The sequence below is a fragment of the Nerophis ophidion genome, linkage group LG26 (genome assembly GCF_033978795.1).
Source record: "Nerophis ophidion isolate RoL-2023_Sa linkage group LG26, RoL_Noph_v1.0, whole genome shotgun sequence".
Taxonomy (NCBI): Eukaryota; Metazoa; Chordata; class Actinopteri; order Syngnathiformes; family Syngnathidae; genus Nerophis; species Nerophis ophidion.
The window spans coordinates 26,231,958-26,250,721 of record NC_084636.1 but is presented as its reverse complement, the minus strand read 5'-3'; the positions used below and the strand labels follow the sequence as shown (position 1 = coordinate 26,250,721).

The window sequence follows — 18,764 nt, the reverse complement described above, 5'->3', positions numbered from 1 at the left end:
AAGAGCTGGACGAAGTGGCTGGGGAGAGGGAAGTCTGGGCTTCGGCTGCTGCCCCCGTGACCCAACCTCGGATAAGCGGAGGAAGATGGTTGGATGTAAAATATAAATGATAAGCAGAAAAGCAAGAAAAGTAGGGAAAAATACCAAAGAATAAAGTAAATCCAAGGAAATCAAAGGAGCTACTGTGATGTGATACCACTCTTTGAGGCGCACCGAGTCAAAAAAAAAAAATGCCCAGGCCTGGTTTATATCCAATTCTAGCAACGTTGCAATCAAAAATTATAAAAAACAGAAACAACATTTTAAAAACTAACCTTTAAACTAAAAGATCATATCACGATCGGTAGGTCGTGAGTCCATATCAAAGACTATTAAAAAAATGAGACCCATTACCTCCCGGCTTGGCACTCAGCATCAAGGGTTGGAATTGGGGGTTAAATCACCAAAAATTATTCCCGGGCGTGGCCACCGCTGCTGCCCACTGCTCCCCTCACCACCCAGGGGGGTGAAGAAGGGGATGGGTCAAATGCAGAGGACAAATATCACCACACCTAGTGTGTGTTTGACAGTCATTGGTACTTTCACTTTAACTTTAACAAATACAAGCACAGGAAAAAACGCAGTCGGGGTTCATCTCATGATAAATTTCACTCTTTCACCCTGTATTTGTTTTGCTTACACAAACAAATACATGTAGTCATGCATAAAAAAAATACAGTATTTACAGTATTTAAAGAGTGGACAAAGTGTCAAAAGATGGTTAAATCACCCAAAATAATTCCTGGGTGGGGCCACCGCTGCTGCTCACTGCTCCCCTCACCTCCCAGGGGTTGAACAAGGGGATGGGTCAAATGCACAGGACAAAGATCACCACACCTGGTGTGTGTGACAATCATTGGTACTTTAACTTTAACTCTAAAGGCCTCCTGAAATGAGATTTTCTTATTTAAACGGGGATAGCAGGTCCATTCTATGTGTCATACTCGATCATTTCGCGATATCGCCATATTTTTGCTCAAAGAATTTAGTAGAGAACATCGACGATAAAGTTCCCAACTTTTGGTGCTGATAGAAAAGCCTCGCCTTTACCGGAAGTCGCAGACGATGACGTCACAAGGATGAGGGCTCTTCACTTCCTCACATTGTTTATAATGGGAGCCTCCAACAGCAAGAGCTATTCGGACCGAAAAAACGACAATTTCCGCTTTAATTAATTTGAGCGAAGATGAAAGATTAATGGATGATGATATTGATAGCGAAGGACTAGAAAAAAAATAAAAATAAAAATAGAAAGCGGCAGCTCCGGGCGGCGGCAGTGTGAGCGTTTCAGATGTAATTAGACACATTTACTAGGATAATTCTGGAAGATCCCTTATCTGCTTATTGTTTTAATAGTGTTTTAGTGAGATTGTAAAGGCATACCTCGAGGTCGGATGGCTGCGGTGAACACGTAGTGTCTCAGAGAGAAGCCGAGGAGCCAAGCTCACAGCTGCCTTTTATACAGCTACTGCAGGAGGACGAATAATCCAATGATGTCTCCGGTAAGATATATATCACAATTTTCCCATCCAAAAACATGCTGGTTGACGTAGAGAAACATTTTCGCTTGACCGCTCTGCGTTAAAAACAAAGAAACACCGGCTGTGTCTCGGTGCTAAAGGCAGCTGCAATACACCGCTTTCCACCAAAGGCATTTTTCTTTATAGTCTCCATTATTAATTGAACAGATTGCAAAAGATTCAGCAACACAGATGTCCAAAATACTGTGTAATTATGCGATGAAAAGAGACGACTTTTAGCCGTAACCGGTGCTGAGCTAATATTTACTGACAGTCCGTGACACCACGCGCACGCGTCATCATTCCGCGACGTTTTCAACAAGAAACTCAGTGGGAAATTAAAAATTGCATTTTAGTAAACTAAAAAGGCTTTATCGGCATGTGTTGCAATGTTAATATTTCATCATTGATATATAAACTATCAGACTGCGTGGTCGGAAGTAGTGGGTTTCAGTAGGCCTTTAACAAATACAAGCACAGGAAAAAACGCAGTCGGGGTTCATCTCATGATAAATTTAATTCTTTCACCATGTATTTGTTTTACTTACACAAACAAATACATGTAGTCATGCATAAAAAATACAGTATTTACAGTATTTAAAGAGTGGAAGAAGTGTCAAAAGATGGTTAAATCACCAAAAATAATTCCTGGGTGGGGCCACCGCTGCTGCTCACTGCTCCCCTCACCTCCCAGGGGTTGAACAAGGGGATGGGTCAAATGCAGAGGACAAAGATCACCACACCTGGTGTGTGTGTGACAATCATTGGTACTTTAACTCTAAAGGCCTACTGAAATGAGATTTTGTTATTTAAACGGGGATAGCAGGTCCATTCTATGTGTCATACTCGATCATTTCGCGATATTGCCATATTTTTGCTGAAAGAATTTAGTAGAGAACATCGACGATAAAGTTCGCAACTTTTGGTGCTGATAGAAAAGCCTCGCCTTTACCGGAAGTCGCAGACCAAGGATGAGGGCTCTTCACGTCCTCACATTGTTCATAATGGGAGACTCCAACAGCAAGAGCTATTCGGACCGAAAAAACTACAATTTCCGCTTTAATTAATTTGAGCGAAGATGAAAGATTAATGGATGATGATATTGCTAGCGAAGGACTAGAAAAAAAATAAATAAATAGAAAGCGGCGGATCCGGGCGGCGGCAGTGTGAGCGTTTCAGATGTAATTAGACACGTTTACTAGGATAATTCTGGAAGATCCCTTATCTGCTTATTGTTTTAATAGTATTTTAGTGAGATTGTAAAGACATACCTCGAGGTCGGATGGCTCCGGTGAACACGTAGTGTCTCAGAGAGAAGCCGAGGAGCCAAGCTCACAGCTGCCTTTTATACAGCTACTGCAGGAGGACGAATAATCCAATGATGTCTCCGGTAAGATATATATATCACAATTTTCCCATCCAAAAACATGCTGGTTGACGTAGAGAAACATTTTCGCTTGACCGCTCTGCGTTAAAAACACCGGCTGTGTCTCGGTGCTAAAGGCAGCTGCAAAGGCATTTTTCTTTATAGTCTCCATTATTAATTGAACAGATTGCAAAAGATTCAGCAACACAGATGTCCAAATTACTGTGTAATTATGCGATGAAAAGAGACGACTTTTAGCCGTAACTGGTGCTGAGCTCATATTTCCTGACAGTCCGTGACACCACGCGCACGCGTCATCATTCTGCGACGTTTTCAACAAGGAACTCCGTGGGAAATTTAAAATTGCAATTTAGTAAACTAAAAAGGCCGTATTGGCATGTGTTGCAATGTTAATATTTCATCATTGATAGGTTGATTGGCAACACTAAATTGGCCCTAGTGTGTGAATGTGAGGTTGAATGTTGTCTGTCTATCTGTGTTGGCCCTGCGATGAGGTGGCGACTTGTCCAGGGTGTACCCATAGGCGCCAGCACCCCCCTCGACTCCAAAAGGGAATAAGCGGTAGAAAATGGATGGATGGATGATATATAAACTATCAGACTGCGTGGTGGGTAGTAGTGGGTTTCAGTAGGACTTTAACAAATGCAAGCACAGGGAAAAAAACACAGTAGGGTTTCATCTCATGACAAATTTCACTCTTTCACCCTGTATTTGTTTTGCTTACACAAACAAATGCATGTAGTCATGCATAAAAAAAAATACGGTATTTCAAGAGTGGAAGAAGTGTCAAAAGATGGTTAAATCAGAGGATAATTTCGCCACACCTAGTGTGTGCGTGACTATCATTCATACTTTAACTTTAAGATGTGTTATAAAAACATGGCTTTTGTCGTCGACTAATTCTTTATTTAGTCTTTGACCATTTGCCTTAATCTCCCCCCAAAAACTGGAAGACCTCTTTACGACATGTGTGCTTGCATGCCTTCCAAAACATTTGGACCGCGACGCATAGGCGGCGCCGCAAATACGCCTCCGCACCTCCTCTTAACATCCCTAAACCTATCCTGTCTCCTCCTCTTTTTGAGCCTCTTTAGCCTTTAGTCCTAATCCCTGTCCAGATGTGTCCCCTTCCCCTGTCCCGGTTGCCTCAGACCCATATGTCGCACGGCCCCGGTTGTTGATGCTCCGTCTCCGTCAGTTGCACTTCATCGCTTTTTTCCCTCGCCGGCCCAAATATCAGCTCGTAGCGTGTCAGTGAAGGGGATTGTTGTCCCTCGGTTTGTGTCGCTTTCAGTCCTCCCATCATCACTGCTGTCTCAAGGCTGTCTTTAGAGGTCACTTTCTCTCTGACACACAAACACACAAACGCACACCCCTTTTTTTTACAGCTCTGACCCACGTCGAAGTCGTCTCAAAAATATTTCTGAGGAAAAGATAGTATTAGTTTAGTTTAGTCTTTATTTCAAGCGACAATGCACAGAAACATTAAGATCAAAGACAGATATGTTCTGTACCAGATTAAAGCTCATTTCCATCTGCAGTCCCTGGTTACCTAAATCAAAAGGATACAAAAATCATGCGATAAAATTATGACAACAAAATATCACGTAATCAAATTAAGAAAAGTCATAAAATGCCCTTTCATGGACACATACTTAATAGACAACACAACCACACCTCATTTACATCATCAAACAAAGACAATACATGTTCTTGTTCACATCTGTCATCATTTGTAAAAACAACCTTGATTTTAACAGACACACCTCACAGTTTACAAGAAAAATGCTGTCATGGATAAATATAATACACATTAAGTTATGTCAAACATAGTGTCCACCTTAGTGACCGTGTGAGCAGCTTTGATTAGATTAGATTAGATAGTACTTTATTTATTCCGTCAGGAGAGTTCCTTCAGGAAAATTACAATTTTCAACACAATCCCATTCAAGATCAGACAAACATTACAGGGAGACAGAACAGGATCGCTGACGGGTCTGCCGGCTTCCAGCGCCCCTTACAAAAAAGATGACATACAGGTAAACAAGGGGGGGATAGAAGATTAAAATAAAATTTAAAAAATCGGTCTTAGCCTGGGCCCTGGAGAGGGGGTGCAGACTTAGGCCAAGGGAAAAACAACAACTCATAGCCATAGTACACATGTAAGAGGGAAACATCAAAGACATTAAAGCAGCAGATACAAGCAGACACTTCTACATACAGCTATGAATAAAAAGTAAAAGAAACATATCCACTGTGGTGGCCTCTGCGGTGTTCCACACCATTGTCCGCTGGGGAGGAGGGAGCATGGCCAGAGACAGAAGCAGACCCAACAAAGCAACCAAGACAGCCGACTCCACTCTCGGTCAGTGTCCAGTCCGCATGGATGAGCGAGGATACGTCCAAGGTGACTGGGGTGTCCGACACCTGCTCACCCAGCCAAGACACCGCGAAGACTCCGTCCCAGCGCTCAGTGCTAGCTCCGCAGTCCTGTCCCCTCATCCGCACCTCCTCCAGTCCCTCCAAACAGACTCTGGTGTGGCAGAGACCCTGCAGCTGGTCTACATGGCCAAAAGGCTCCCGGGAGGCAGATCCAGAAGTCCACAAAAAAGCACCACAGAGGTCACGAAAGTGCCACCCCTTGTCACACAGTCCCAAAGGGTCCCGGACCAAAATGCAAAAAAATATAATACCACATGAAAACAAGAGGGAAACACAAAAGGATGACACAAGAGCACAGAGCTCCTGCCTACAGCAGCCACTACAGCAGCGCCATCTTGGGGAAAAAAAAAAAAAATTGCTTGATTGCTTGATTGGAAAGCAGGCGGTTGTATTTACGGTATGTATGGCGCCAAATCCATCCTATTTTGGGTCCCATATCAAACTTAAGAAGGTCAGTGACTTCACTATAAAAGTGGGTGACATTGTTATCACCAGGGAGGATGAGATCACCTACCTAGGTTCCATTCTAGAGGCTAATCTTTCCTGTGATAAAATGGCAACCAAGGTGATCAAAAAGGTCAACCAAAGAACTAGATTCCTCTACAGAATCTCCTCTCTGGTCAACAAAAGCACCTTGAGGATTCTAGCGGGAACTCTCATTCAACCCTTCTTCGATTACGCTTGCACCTCCTGGTACCCCAGCACCTCCAAAACCCTCAAATCTAGACTCCAAACATCCCAGAACAAGCTAGTCCGGTTACTTTTAGACCTCCACCCCAGATCACACCTCAATCCAACCCACTTCTCCAAAGTGGGCTGGCTCAGGGTGGAGGACAGAGTAAAACAACTTGCACTGAGCCTAGTCTATAAAATCCGCTACACCTCCTTGATACCGAAGTACATGTCAAATTATTTCCTTAACGTAAATGACCGCCATAACCACAACACCAGGGGGAGTTCCACAAACCACGTTAAACCCAGATTTCGATCTAACAAAGGTCTTAACTCATTCTCTTTCTATGCCACATCAATGTGGAATGCACTCCCAACAGGTATAAAAGTAAGTGCATCTCTATATTCCTTCAAAACCGCTCTAAAACAACACCTCCAGGCAACTTCAACACTTTACTAATACCCTCCTCCATTCACATCCCATCTCCCCGGATTATAAACAACTCAAATGTACTTCTAATGTACATACTTGTTCTTATGCTATGTGAACTCACTATGTTCTCTGCTGGCTGTACATATCCTACTAAATAAGACCTACACTGTTTCAATGTCCACATTTCTCTGTTGATGCAATTGTTGATGACTGAAGTTCTGATATCAACCAAAGCTCCTCATCCCACCCCCCGGATTGTAAATAATGTAAATAATTCAATGTACATACTATGATGATTAACTTGTGTGATGACTGTATTATGTTGATAGTATATATTTGTACCATGAATTGATTAACGTGGACCCCGACTTAAACAAGTTGAAAAACTTATTCGGGTGTTACCATTTAGTGGTCAATTGTACGGAATATGTACTGTACTGTGCAATCTACTAATAAAAGTATCAATCAATCAATCAAAGTTCACAATAGCAGCTGTCTGTTGCATCAATGAACATCCAACTGAACTCCATGTGAGGAAAGCACTTTGGCGACGGAGAGAAGGAAGCAACTTTGAGCCGAGTTCATGACCAAATCGGAATTAACACACAAAAGCACACTATCAACTGATAAGTGAAATACCTTGAATAAAAGTTAAAATAGAATAAATAGCATACAGTAGGGAAGTGATTCATATGGCCGTATTCCTGGGTGGATCTTGCGTGAGAGGAAGAATGGGTGTTGTTGATTTTGCGATGCGGTCCACTGAAAATGATGGAAAGCGCCACTCTACAAAAAGATCAATTAGAATAATACATAAAGTTGGATGTAGAGAACCTACAAACCCTTTATTTATCAAATCGCAATTATTGGTGCATTGGCAAACAGCTAAAATTATGTACAGAGCAAACTATAACCCGCTACCCAAGAATGAATATATGAATATAATGAAAGAAGAAATATAACCTTTAGAGGGAAATTTAATTTAAGACATTTGTATGCATGTACAGCACTTAAAACCTTTAGTATGCGGAATTAAATAATGGAATGGATTAACCAGAGCAATCAAACAAAGCACCAATATGATTGAGTTTAAGAGACTGATCAAACTACAAGTGTTCACAAAGTACACAGAACAAAAATTAAGATGAACATCTTGAATTTTTTTTTTCCCCATTTTTAATTTTTTTTATTGAAACAAAGATGTGTTTATGTATTTAATATGTGTATGCTTACTATTTTATATTATTTATTTAATATTTATTTATTCACTGTTCTGTCACAGAGGACAAGAAAATGGGATAAAATTGTTACAGTTTGAAAAGGAGTAGGATTAAGTAAGCCATGCTTCTTCCTACTCCTTTTCAGACGAGCTGTAATGAAACAAGTGGAAATATGTGATGCGTTACATTGTATCGTAGGCATGTTTGAAATAAACTCAAACTGAACTGAACTGAACATAGCAACTGACGCCACAAAGCGCCTTTTAAAATATTCAACACTTTTAACTATTAAAGTGAATAGTGCACCCACCCCAATTCATCACGTTTCCTGTGTCAGGTAAACTGATTTTTTTTTAAACCACACAATTATGTATGTTGCACATAACGGTCATTTTCATTTATTGTATTTTCCGGACCATAGGGCACACTGTCTATTTTCGATTTTTTTTTAATAATATATTTATTAGATTATAGGGTGCATTAAAGGAGTCATATTATTATTTTATTTTTCTAAATTTTAAACACTTCCTTGTGGTCTACATAACATGTAATGGTGGTTCTTTGGTCAAAATGTTGCATAGATGATGTTTTACAGATCATCTTCAAGTCGCTTTCTGACAGTCCCTTCAGGAAGCAGCATTTTGTGGGCGGTCTTATTTACGTGGCTCACCTTCGACAGCGTCTTCTCCCCGTCATTTTTGTTGTAGCCGTGTAGCGTGCAAGGACGGGAGTGGAAGAAACTGTTTTAATGAGATTCAGACTTTACTACAATCAATAACGGCTCGGCATCTCCTCATCCGGAAACAACATGGCCAGAAATGTGTCCCATTAAAAACCGTCCGACCGGAACTTTAATAACCAAAGTTCCTTGGGTGAATATTGTAAACTCACTCACTACACCGGTATGTTTTAGCGCTTTCATGGCGAGTTTACTGACAGATATAAGTAAGAACTTTACACTACTTTATATTAGAAATGGCAACAGCGGAGGATGAATGTCCCATAACAAGAAGATAGAGAAAAAGAAGAAGCTTATCAAGTACATAGGCGGATGCGCGCAATTTTTTTAGGATTTACGCAGATCCCAAATACGGATCAGCAGGTACCAGAAGGTAAGAAAAGTTGCTTTTGCATAATATTGCAAAACATAACGCCAGATAATATGTCTTACCTTATACACACACCATAATAATACTCGTATGTTGAAGCACATACACTTATCTCTTATGTTTGACTGCCATCTACTGGTCACACATATCATTACACTATGTACCAAATATATATATAGGGACGGCGTGGCGCGGTGGCAGAGTGGCCGTGCGCAACCCGGGGGTCCCTGGTTCAAATCCCACCTAGTACCAACTTGGTCACGTCTGTTGTGTCCTGAGCAAGACACTTCACCCTTGCTCCTGATGGGTGCCGGTTGGCGCCTTGCATGGCAGCTCCCTCTGTGTGTGAATGGGTAAATGTGGAAGTAATGTCAAAGCGCTTTGAGTACCTTGAAGGTATAAAAGCGCTATACAAGTACAACCCATTTAAATAAAATTGCTTCGAGGCCGGTAAGCATAACAGAAATTATTCCGTACATTAGGCGCACTGTTAGGTTTTGAGGGGGAAAAAAAGGATTTTAAGTGTGCCTTATAGTCCGGAAATTACGGACATTAACATTTATTTTCTGCTTTATTTGTTAAAAAAAAAAAATCTTCATAGCTAAAAAATAAAAAAAAATATTTTGAATTTTTTTTTCAATTTATAATCCCATTTCACATAATAAAAAAAAAAGTTTAAAATGAAAAATACTTATTATATGCAACTATGATGTACAGTTCCTGGCATCCTTTTTTTTTTCTCCATGAAGGCTTGCACATTTCCACGTCGGAATCCAGATTAAGATTAGTGTTTGACCTGGATTAACTGTTTGTGATGTCACTAAACGTGCTTTAAACCTTGCCTCTTTAATACCAAGACGGCCTTCCTTTATACGCTGTGATGAACAGTTGGGTAAACACACTTTCTGATTTATGTCGTATTTCTCCTTGGCTGTGGGGATGTATACACGCACACACACCGCGTGCTCGTACACTCATTTGCATGCATGTCCTTGTGCTCAGATGTGTGTGTGTGTGCGTGTGTGTGTGTTTGGGTCGTGGGGAATGTTAATGATGTATGAGCAGCGAGCAGACCCAGGGAGAAAGCTATCTGATGGCGATGGTGTTGCGTGAGTGACATGGTGTTCCATAAATAGACTCAGGGCGCGTGGCAGTCAGTCAGAAAGAAAAAGGCAGACAGACAGTTTGGACGGACAGACAGTGTGGCAGAAGGGGAGACGGCTGCGGAACACGAGGAATGGACGGCTTTATTTCAAGCTCACTCGTAGTTGTTCCCTGTTTAGCCTATACGACAAGGCAAGCAACGGAACAGACACAACCCTGGCTTAATGCCAACTTGTATTGTTTTTGTATGAATGGGGGGGGAAAAACCCACATTAAAACAACCTATCGTACATAGTAATAGTATGTATTATTGTCCAAAATAACTGTGGCTTTTCCTTGCCAGTTATTAATGATAACCGCCACATTGTGTTATGATCCAATGGCCGGATCATACCATATTCTGGTTTTGTTCCATTTTTGTGTCGCCATGGTAGTTTTATTAGTTTCACCTGTCCCTGCTTTCTACGCACACCTGTTTCTATTGATTACTGCCTTATTTAAGACCGCCCCTTTTGTTATTTCGTGCTCGGTTCCTAATTTGCTCTCATGCTACAAGTGACGACTCGCTAGCTTTCGCGCTACGCTTTATTTTATTCCTACTTCTCATGCTAGTTGTTTTGTTTTCCCTTTTTGTGCCTTTGTGTCAAGTGTTAGCGTTTCTGTTAGTTTCCCTAGCTTCCATGCTGGCCCCTTTTGTTTGCCTTTTCTGCCTAGCACCAGTATTTTTGTTCTCAGCCTTTTATTAGTTAAATAAATCATTTTTCGCTTACCTTACGCTGTGTTCTTGACCGACGCATCCACAGTATGAACAAAAACAATTTGAAAAATCACAAACAATTCAATATAACCCACAAAGTCAATGCAGGGGGCAGGCGCCCGCTGCCAGTTATTGATGATAAAAGCCACATTGCATGATAGAACTCATCATTAGACGAAGCCAAAATGACTCAAAATAATCCACCAAGGACAGGTCTGCAACCACATCCGGGGATCGAACCCAGGACTTTCGTATTGTGAGGCACTAGCACCAACCCGTCACACCGTGTTAATAGAACTAATCATTAGGAAAAAAACTAAGCTACCATGCTAATAAAAAGTAGATGTCATATAATATAAATATTACGATTGCTTCTCCTGCCAGTTATTGATGGTAACAGCCACGTTGCATGATAGAACTCATCATTAGACAAAGCCAAAATGACTCAAAATAATCCACAAAGGGTGAGCCTGCAACCAATTATCATATAATAAGTAATCGCTCCCCTTGCCAGTTATTAATGGTAACCACCTCCTTGCATTATAGAACTAGACATTTTCCGCCGCTTGTCCCACTCGGGGGGTTGTGGGGGGTGCTGGAGGCTATCCCAACTGCATTCAGGCGGAAGGCAGGGTACACCCTGGATAAGTCGCCACCTCATTGCAGGGCCAACACATTTGGGGATCGAACCCAGGACCTTATTATTTTGAGGCACTAGCACCAACCCGTGTCACACTGTGTTAATAGTACTAATCATTAGAAAAAACCTAAACCACCATGCTAATAAAAAATAGATGTCGTAAAATATAAGTATTATGATCGCTCCACCTACCAGTTATTGATGATAACAGCCACATTGCATGATAGAACTAATCATTAGACAAAACCAAAACAACTCAAAATAATCCACAAAGGGCTGGCCTACAACCAAGTGTCATATAATTAGAAATCGCTCCCCTTGCCAGTTATTAATGATAAACAACCCCTTGCATAATAGAACTGGGGTGGCATAGCTCAGTCGGTAGAGTGGCCATGCCAGCAACTTGAGGGTTCCAGGTTCGATCCCCGCTTCCGCCATCACAGTCACTGCCGTTGTGTCCTTGGGCAAGACACTTTACCCACCTGCCCCCAGCGCCACCCACACTGGTTTAAATGTAACTTAGATATTGGGTTTCACTATGTAAAGCGCTTTGAGTCACAAGGGAAAAGCGTTATGTAAATATAATTCACTTCACTTCATAAGTAATCATCAGACATTTCCTACCGCTTGTCCCTCTCGGGGTGGCGGGGGTGCTGGAGCCTATCCCAGCTGCATTCGGGTGGAAGGCAGGGTACACCCTGGATAAATCGCTACCTCATCGCAGGGCCAACACAGATAGACAACAGTCACGCTCACATTTGGGGATCGAACCCAGGACCTTCTTATTGTGAGGCACTAGCACCAACCCGTGTCACATCGTGTTAATAGAATTAATCATTAGAAGAAAAAAAACTAAACCACCATGCTAATAAAAAGTGGCTGTTATAAAAATAAAAAAAGGAACATTAGTGTCACAGTGGCTTACACTTGCATCACATCTCATTAGCTTAACACACTGTGTCCAATATTTTCACAAAGATAAAATAAGTCATATTTTTGGTTTGTTTAATAGTTAAAACAAATTTACATTATTGCAATCAGTTGATAAAACATTGTCCTTTACAATTATAAAAGCTTTTTTTTCCAAAATCTACTACTCTACTTGCATGTCAGCAGACTGGAGTAGATCCTGCTGAAATCCTACGTATCGAATGAATAGAGAATCCTTTTAAATCGGGAAAAAAGTCGTTTTTGAATCGAGAGTCGTGTTGAATTGAAAAAAAACCCAATTTTGAATCGAATCTTGACCCCAAGAATCGATATTGATTTGAATCGTGGGACGCCCAAAGATTCGCAGCCCTAATGAATAAGCTTATCCACTCCAAATAACCTATTGTAAAAGGTCAGGAAAAATTGTTGAATTATGAACTAGAGCAGTGCCAATAAAGGATTGTTTTGTAATAATCAATCAATCAATCAATGTTTACTTATATAGCCCTAAATCACTAGTGTCTCAAAGGGCTGCACAAACCACTACGACATCCTCGGTAGGCCCACATAAGGGCAAGGAAAACTCACACCCAGTGGGACGTCGGTGACAATGATGACAATGAGAACCTTGGAGAGGAGGAAAGCAATGGATGTCGAGCGGGTCTAACATGATACTGTGAAAGTTCAATCCACAATGGATCCAACACAGTCGCAAAAGTCCAGTCCAAAGCGGATCCAACACACCAGCGAGAGTCCCGTTCACAGCGGAGCCAGCAGGAAACCATCCCAAGCGGAGGCGGATCAGCAACGCAGAGATGTCCCCAGCCGATACACAGGCGAGCAGTACATGGCCACCGGATCGGACCTGACCCCCTCCACAAGGGAGAGTGGGACATAGGAGAAAAAGAAAAGAAACGGCAGATCAACTGGTCTAAAAAGGGAGTCTATTTAAAGGCTAGAGTATACAAATGAGTTTTAAGGTGAGACTTAAATGCTTCTACTGAGGTGGCATCTCGAACTTTTACCGGGAGGGCATTCCAGAGTACTGGAGCCCGAAATGAAAACGCTCTATAGCCCGCAGACTTTTTTTTGGGCTTTGGGAATCACTAATAAGCCGGAGTCCCTTGAACGCAGATTTCTTGCCGGGACATATGGTACAATACAATCGGCAAGATAGGCTGGAGCTAGACCGTGTAGTATTTTATACGTAAGTAGTAAAACCTTACACGTAAAATTGTTCAAAACTGTTATTCCAAAAACTTCCGACCTTGGGGGAGGTCGAGTGTCTTCAAATGTTGGGCTTCCTTTCACATAGTTCTTTTTTTTTTCTGCTTCATCACCTCTTTTTGGACCCATTATTTTCTCACACACGCTGCTTATAGTGACTAATGCTTACTCACCAAACCGTGTTTGTTGTGCGTGCGCGTTGCGTTCGTGTACACTTTTTCGTTCTTTTTTTCTTTCCCTACCCCGCCGTGCTTCTGAGGTAATTAACATAAGCGACGCTCACGTTGTTGTTGGCTGCGGTCCTGTGTGAGGGAGAGAGGGGGAACGACGCCGCCGCACCAAAAAGGTGGATCGATGAGATGAAAATACGATGATGCGAGGGGGTCTAAGGAGTGTGTGTGTGTGTGTGTGTGTGTATATAAACCTCCTCTCCATCACTGCTGCATCATGGCCCTCGGGGGAGGACGGGCAAAGGGGAGGCAGTGGGGAGGGGAGACTAAATTTAATGATAGCGAGCACACAAAGGCATCAGGAGACGCCTTCAAAAATGTTTTGTGGTGTTTTTTTGTTTTTTGTTTTTTAAAAAGCTTCATCGCAATCCAATCCAATGCAATGCCAATTGTACACAGAGAGGTGCAATCCAGGATTTGGACCTGGAAGCTTTTTGCCATTAAACTCCATATTACCGTACTTTCCAGGTGTTTAAAACCGCACACGCCTTATTTTAAACAAATAAATATGTGTGCATACAGTCGTGGTCAAAAGTTTGGATACACTTGTAAAGAACATAATGTCATGGCTGTCTTAAAGGCCAACTGAAACCCCACTACTACCGACCACGCAGTCTGATAGTTTATATATCAATGATGAAATATGAACATTGCAACACATGCCAATACGGCCTTTTTAGTTTACTAAATTACAATTTTAAATTTCCCACGAGGTATCCTGTTGAAAACGTTGCTTGACGCGTGCCTGTGACGTTATTGGTTGGAGCAGACATTTTATCCCAGCAACACTCACGGCTGAAAGTGTCCACTTTAATCGCACAATTAAACAGTATTTTTATTTTTTGTGCTTCACTCTAACTTTCCTCATCCACAAATCGTTCATCCTCGCTCAAATTAATGGGGAATTCTTGGTGTATATTGGGGGTGTATATTGTAGCGTCCTGGAAGAGTTAGTGCTGCAAGGGGTTCTGGGTATTTGTTCTGTTGTGTTTATGTTGTGTTACGGTGCGGATGTTCTCCCGAAATGTGTTTGTCATTCTTGTTTGGTGAGGGTTCACAGTGTGGTGTAACAGTGTTAAAGTTGTTTATACGGCCACCCTCAGTGTGACCTGTATGGCTGTTGACCAAGTAATCGCAAAATTACACAGTATTTTGGACATCTGTGTTGCTGAATTTTTGGGAATTTGTTCAATTAATAATGGAGACTATAAAGAAGAATTCTGTTGGTGGAAAGCGGTGGATTGCAGCTGCCTTCAGCAACCGAAACACAGCCGGTGTTTCTTTGTTTGTTGTGAAGCTTTAATATGGAACGGAGCGGTCAAGCGAACATGTTTTTCTACCACATGTCAAGCGGCAAGATTCGGTGAGAAAATGGTGGTAATAAGTTGGCTTTTACCGGAGACATGAGCGGAGCTTGCGTCCTCCTGCTGCTGTCAAAGAGGCACTGACGGTTACCACACCCCTCCGACTTAGAGGTATGACTTTATAATCTCACTAAAATACGAGTAACACAATAAGCAGATAAGGCATTGGTGTCAAACTCCAGCCCGTGGGCCAAATTTGGCCCGCCGTGTAATTTCATTTGACCCTTGAGGCAATAATAAATTAACATTAGAGCTGGCCCACTGGTATTATACAGTGGCGGTGCCGCTGCATCACCACATTCAACGCTAATTCTCATACTTGCCAACCCTCTTGATTTTTCCAGGAGAATCCCGAATTTCAGTCCTTTAAACGCAGATTTCTTGCCGGGACATATGGTACAATACAATCGGCAAGATAGGATGGAGCTAGACCGTGTAGTATTTTATACGTAAGTAGTAAAACCTTAAAGTCACTTCTTAAGTGCACAGGAAGCCAGTGCAGGTGAGCCAGTACAGGCGTAATGTGATCAAACTTTCTTGTTCTTGTCAAAAGTCTAGCAGCCGCATTTTGTACCAACTGTAATCTTTTAATGCTAGGCATGGGGAGACCCGAAAATAATACGTTACAGTAATCGAGGCGAGACGTAACAAACGCATGGATAATGATCTCGGCGTCTTTAGTGGACAAAATGGAGCGAATTTTAGCGATATTACGGAGATGAAAGAAGGCCGTTTTAGTAACGCTTTTAATGTGTGACTCAAGGGAGAGAGTTGGGTTGAAGATAATACCCAGATTCTTTACCGTGTCGCCTTGTTTAACTGTTTGGTTGTCAAATGTTAGAGTTGTATCATTAAATACAGTTCGGTGTCTAGCAGGACCGATAATCAGCATTTCCGTTTTTTTGGCGTTGAGTTGCAAAAAGTTAGCGGACATCCATTGTTTAATTTCATTAAGACACGCCTCCAGCTGACTACAATCCGGCGTGTTGGTCAGCTTTAGGGGCATGTAGAGTTGGGTGTCATCAGCATAACAGTGAAAGCTAACACCGTATTTGCGTATGATGTCACCTAGCGGCAGCATGTAGATGCTGAAGAGTGCAGGGCCAAGGACCGAACCCTGGGGAACTCCACACGTTACCTTAACGTAGTCCGAGGTCACATTGTTATGGGAGACGCACTGCATCCTATCAGTAAGATAAGAGTTAAACCAAGACAGAGCTAAGTCCGACATACCAATTCGTGCTTTGATACGTTCTGATAAAATATTATGATCGACGGTATCGAAAGCAGCGCTAAGATCAAGGAGCAGCAACATAGATGACGCATCAGAATCCATCGTTAGCAATAGATCATTAGTCAGATTATGTTCACCTGCCTCTGATTAGTGTTCGGGACCCTCACCTGTTCCCGAGCATTAATCAGGCTTGTGCTTTTGCTTGCCTTACGCAACTGTTACGTTAGTCCCTTGTGTTCCTTCGCTTGTTTTGTTTTTCGTGAACGATTTATTGGAATAACCTGTTCCCTACCTGCACGCTGTCTCCGGAGTTCCTGCTGCGTCATCTCGGAAGAACAAACCCGCACATCATCATGCCTCCCCATACGTTACAATTATGGCTATTAGCCAAGAAAAATCCGTAAGTTAGCCGCACCGTTTTATAAGCCGCAGGGTTCAAAGCATAGGAAAGAAGTAACGACTTGTAGTCCCGAAAATACGGTATCTCGGAATATTATTTTTGTGCATGCAGTGTAGTAATACCTAAATCAATAAATGCCGTGTCACGGTTCTTGACTTGTAGGACCACAAAGGCATCGCTCAAGGGCGGCGAGTGTTTTTGTATCCCAGGTAATTGCAGCTCTTCTGGGGCCACGCCAACAAAAAAAGAAAGAAAGAAAAAAAAAGCACACAACAAGCGGATTAAGTTTGATTGCACATTTTAGGAACAAGCGGTGTGAGAATCAAAGGCGACATTTAAGGAGGCGTTCATGATCAAAGAAGACGCGCGGCGTGCACGTGGCGAATTAAGAGAGACACCTGCTCTAGGTAAAGCAAAGGCGGGAATCAAAAGGTGGATGTCGGCACGGATCAGTGGGATCACCAAGTGATGTGGTAACTTCGCTTGGAATGATTCCACTCTGGATTATTTATTGTCTTTGTGTTTGTTTTCATATGCAAAGTGGCGGCTGTACTTGATAATGGGCGGGAGGAGCGATTGCATTAATTAGAGCAGGGGTCAACTTTTCCAGTACAGATATTCAAATATTAAAAAATTTATTTGTGATTTTACTCTTCCTTTGAATCCTATTCAATAATTATATCTAATCCACTTACAGTTTACAACCATGTCAAATGAAATATGAAACCATGTTTTAATTACAAAGATTATTATTTATTTAACGCATGAACCAGGCTGATTTGAAAAATAAGTAGTAACCAAACACACTGCATCAGAAGGGACTGATAAATGTACATACAATTATACATCCATTTTCTACCGCTTGTCCCTTTTGGGATCGCGGGGGGGTCGCTGGAACCTATCTCTGCTGCATTCGGGTGGAAGGCGATGTACACCCTGGACAAGTCGCCACCTCATCACACGACCAACACAGATAGACAGACAACATTCACACTCACAATTATCCATCCATCCATTTTATACCGCTTATTACCTTTGGGGTCGCTGGAGCCTATTTGAGCTACAATTGGGCGGAAAGCGGCGTACACCCTGGACAAGTCGCCACCTCTTCGCAGGGCCAACACACTTATGTTGTGCTAATTTAACAATGAATATGTTTCTTGAAAAAATGTCAATAAATTCAAGTGCATGAAAATACAGCTTCACCACTTTAGTCATAATTTTTGTGCTGAAGAAACTTCTCCGCCACTTTAACTCCAGAGTTCTTCTGTTTGTTTCATATTGTCATTACTGCCACAAGTGGTGGAAAATTGTATTACAAGCGAGTACTGAGTGCGGCCCAAACGGACCACAGCTGAGAAAATGATGTATTTTGACGGCCTTTTCTAGTCCCTTTTGGTGTGGAAACACTGAATTTGAGTATAAATACCGTATTTTACGGACCATAGGGCGCACCGGATTATAAGGCGCCCTGCCGATGGTGTATTTTTGATCTTTTTTTATATATAAGGCGCACTAAAGGAGTCATTATTATTATTATTATTTTCTAAATGGAAAACACTTCCTTGTGGTCTACATAACATGTAATGGTGGTTATGTGGTCGAAATATTGCGTAGATTAAGTTTTACAGCTCATCTTCAAGCCACTTTCTGACGGTCACTTCCGGATGTGCTGTTTTGTGGGCGGTCTTAGTTACGTGGCTCACCTCCAGCAGCGTCTTCTCCTCTTCATCTTTGTTGTAACGGTGTAGCGTGCAAGGACGGGAGTGGAAGAAGTGTCAAAAGATGGAGCTAACTGTTTTATTGACATTCAGACTTTACTTCAATCAATAACGCAGCAGCATGTGTCCCATGAATAACCGTCCGACCGGAAGTCTAAAATAATTAAAGTTCTTTGGGTGAATAATGTAAACTCACTACACCGGTATGTTTTAGCGCTTTAATAGCAAGTTTACTGACAGATATAAGTAAGATCTTTACACTACTTTATAGTAGAAATGGCAACAACGGAGGATGAATGTCACATAACAAGAAGATAGAGTAAAAGGTGTCGCCT

General features: G+C 41.9%; 1 protein-coding gene across 4 annotated transcripts in view; it reads left to right on the top strand.

Moving 5' to 3' along the window:
- The window catches only part of ssbp4 (single stranded DNA binding protein 4), a 391,987-nt gene that overhangs the window by 316,069 nt on the left and 57,154 nt on the right, over positions 1-18,764 (top strand). The gene's annotated exons all lie outside the window — the stretch shown is intronic.